Raw genomic sequence first — 4,092 nt, 5'->3', positions numbered from 1 at the left:
TTCTCTTTCACAAAAATTGATAGGGAAAAAGAAATGCCAAAGAAACTGCTCCTCCTTAGATTGTCTTCCTCTTGGGAGTGAGGTCTACCTGTGAGAAGTCTGTTAACTTCTTGGGATGATCTGACTCTGTAAGAGAATTTAACTGTGCATTTTTACAACTATTTTAAGGGAAGGATGTGCCATACAGTGACACACAGTGCAGCTGTTCTCATTTTCTTCATACCTTCTTAGGTAAAAGCTCGATGACTCAGTCCTAATTAGTTGTTCCATGGATGCTGTGTGAGTCAGAAACCCCCACTTCATTCTCCCATGGATTAATTTCTCTTGACTGTAACAGCTACAGATGCTCAGCAAATGTCAGGAGACAAGATGTGTAACAGCACTGTCCTGAACAAACTTCTTTACAGCAATTACTCAATGTCAAGGTGTACTGGCCCTGTCCTTGCCTGGATTTTGCAACATGTACCTGTGTAGAAACCAAGAAACTCCTCAGAATTTCAAAGAGGGCACAGAAAACACACTCTGAAAACCAAGCCTCCCATAAAGTTTCTCAAAAATCAAAGTATCCAAAATGACAAGTTACATGGATATTCTGCCCAGTCTTTGAGTGATGTGACCAAGATCATGGCACCACAAACCAGGAGTCTGGTAAAAGCTTTAGTATTAATCAGATACTTAGTTATAATATTATCTTATTCTCTAGACAGAGTGCTATGGGGGAACTTCCATGGATTAAATCATAGAGAGGACCAGACACCAATTTTATCCATTTCTGTCATGTAGACTGTGAGGAAGCTTTTTTTTTTTTTTTTTTTCTTACCAAAACATCAGAATTTTCACCACTGGCCTGTCTTGTCCTCTAGAAATGCCACAGGCCATAAAGTCTTTCCTCTTTCTCCTGCTTAGAATAGGAACTATTGTGTTGCTCCTTGCTAACTACATCACAAGGTGACCATAAACAGAAGCTTCTTCCATTTTCTCATCCATTATACCTATCTGTTTTATCTGTGTTTGCCTTGGATTTGGTTGGGATGAACTAACAGCTTGGTAAGTGAGATGAAAAAGATTTGAGTTAAAATTGCTAGTCTTAATAAAGCAATATTAAAAATGACACATAGTTTTCAAGAAAAATGTCTTCCTGTCTCCCTGTATGTTTTCAACTGTGAAATGCTGAGAAAAGGAATCATTCAGAGGAGAGACTGACTAGGATCTTGGCTAGACTGTACCTTCTAGATGTCATCAGTGGATGTGATAGTGATCATGTTTAAAACATCACTATTTAAAGTTACGTGTGGTTGCTGACAGGGCACTGTACCTTGCAAAACGTATCAGGCTGTTTGATGGGATGTCATCATCTTCTGCAGCCTCCGACGCAATGGCTACTGTAACAGGTCTGTAACTTTTTCATTTCACAGGGTACAGAGCCTCACTGATGATCACAGGGAATTTGCAGCTGCTTACTGAAGGGTTCCTCATGCCTGCTACATCTCAAGCAGCAGATGAAAGGGGACTGTGTAACTGTAAGGAGGTGGGATACAACCAAGGCAACAAATGAAAAAGAAAGGTAAATGCACGCAGAAGGTACTGCTGCTGTGCCTGCCAGTCTTGCTAATTGCAGAAACCTAGATGAAAATCTTCATGGAAGAAATCTTTTCATTATGGATCAGGATGGAAGTGATGTCTGGGATGGAGCTGCCAGGCAACAAGACGGGTTGAAAACAGCTTATCCAAGGTGTGAACCACAGAAAAAAATGCAAAATATTATACTGACTTCAGAAAGAATGGGTTAACTCCCCTTCAGTTGGCTTCAGCTTCTCCTGAAATCAGGAATACAACTCAGAAGAAGCAATCATGGCATTATCTAAGTCACTGGGATCCAAGATCTGATAATGACACTTTGTTTTATGGTCTACATGAAAGAATGTTGTATTCTAACAAAAAGACCCTGTACAAAGGACCATTACAGAGGGAGTTATTACACCTTTATTTTATCTATCACACAGAATTTATGGAAATTAATCTGTCTTTTAGGGCTGCTCATCATAGGGAACATGAGAAAATTACTTAAATCCATCTGCTTATTTATCTAACTGTGCCTGCCCAGCCAAGAGTGGGTCCCCTGCTGTTGCTGTTACAGCCCATATCATGTTTTTAATTCTTGTTAGAAGAAAAAACAAATGATAAAAGATACAATGAAACCTATTGCTACATTTTCAGTGGTGACCTAGTCTGATGTTGTCAGAAGTCAGGATGAACAGTGAAATGAATCATGTGGTTACAAAAATGGAGGAAGCTCTTTAGCTCAGTTTCATGGGAGCAAGATTAATGAAATTGAAAAATCAAGACAGGATTGTTCAAAGCAGCTGGACCAAGAGTCAGGACTTGGTTACCTTTACAGATCAGAACAGAGCGGGAAAGAGAAAACAAAGACTAAAGCTGAACCTGCTAGAGTTTTGCAAGTACAAAATCTAAAGATCTGAGGGAAGGGAGGTTTTTCTTGTTTAGACTGTGCTCTTCTTTGGACTTCTTTTAAACCTAATGGGTATTTAGCAGATAGAATGTCATAGGGAACAACAACAGGTCTGTCTGGATAACTGGGTGAATTTGCATCACAGTCAGGTACTGGGAAGAAATGCCTTTGTGGAGTATTTTATTGAGGTTCAAGTAATAAAAGATGGGGTGTAATGACATCAGAGATACATTTTTTTTTATTTTCATGCCTTTCCTTTTCATTTTCTAACCATACACCAGGTGAAGGAAAATTACAAACTTCAGTGTAAAGGAGAAAAATGTTTCCAGTCCTTGTGGTTGCACATAAAGCAAATTAAAAGAACCTATTACATTTCTGTAAGTATATAAATTCAAGCCAGCTTTGTGATTCTGGGTGCCAGTTGTATGGGATTTAAAGGCCATAGGAATTAATTAGTCTCCATCCTCTCCTTCACTGTGCTTTAAAAAGCCAAAGAAACAGTGAAGTTTTCCAGGGAAGGTCTGATCACGCCTTGTCTGATATTCAGTTACTACTTAAGCCCCTAATTTATACTGCTCTTGGCTTTTTATTTATCATTTAACATATTTGAAAAGGACTTTTACGACCACATCATGACTCAGGAGATGTTTCTTTTCAGTATTATCTTACAACCTCTGCTGGTTGCTGCCCCTGAAGGTCATGTACATTCCTTCCTAACACTCTTCTGTTTCAACCCTTCCTCTTGTCTTTGCTTTTTGTTTGCTTGTTTCAGTCTTCCTTTCCATGACAGTCAAATTAGAGCCACACAGTTTTCTGTGAGGAGAAGGCAGGCAAAAAGCAGAAAGCCTGTAATAGCCTGGTGAGCATATTAGCCTCTGGGGCTGCATAACAGTTTTCTGCAACTCCAATTACACGTAATGTGGTTACACCAGTACGTGGCATGAGCCAGTCTGGCATTTTTTTTGCTTTTGTTATTGTTTTGATCACTCTGTCAGGGCAGTATGGACTGACTGTGTCCTGCTGCCCTCCGGAGGATGGAGACAATGCTCTCGCATGGCTTTCCTTCTTCCTTCATCTTCCTCAGGTGTCTCTAGGTGCAGCCTAACGCAGTTTAATTTTTATAATGCTCTGCGTGTGGTGAAGAGCCCAGAAACTGAACACCTGGGGGGGACCTGAAAAGAGGCCAGGCAGGTATTTCCAAAGCAGCCATCAACAAGAAAGGCTACCCTGCCTCTGAGCTGCGGGCCAGTTTACTACCAGGCTGTTACTGCCCGGTAAACCCGTGTGCATCAATGTCATTTTATTCACCAGTGCAAAGCGTGACAGAGCCAGAGCCACCGAGAGACCCCGCTGCTGCAGCGGGGTGTCCTTGTCCCGTCGTGAGGCACCTCTCCGCTCACGGAGCACCCAGTGAATCGTCCTCCACGGCGTGAGGCCTCGGGTCCCCTTCCACAGGAACAAGAAGGCAGAAAAAAGAGAAGGGCGAACGCGAGGGGAACAGAAGGGGAAGCGCCCGGGACCGGCGGGTGAGCGCAGGCAGCAGGCGGGCCCCGGGGCTGCGGGGGCTCCGGGGGGTCCCGGGGGGCTCTGAGGGGCTCCGGGGGGTCCCGGGGGGCCCTGAG

Source organism: Chaetura pelagica, unplaced genomic scaffold (assembly GCF_000747805.2).
Source record: "Chaetura pelagica isolate M959 unplaced genomic scaffold, ChaPel_1.0 scaffold381, whole genome shotgun sequence".
Taxonomy (NCBI): Eukaryota; Metazoa; Chordata; class Aves; order Apodiformes; family Apodidae; genus Chaetura; species Chaetura pelagica.
The sequence above is the reverse complement of the archived record's forward strand: the minus strand, read 5'-3'. Positions refer to the sequence as shown.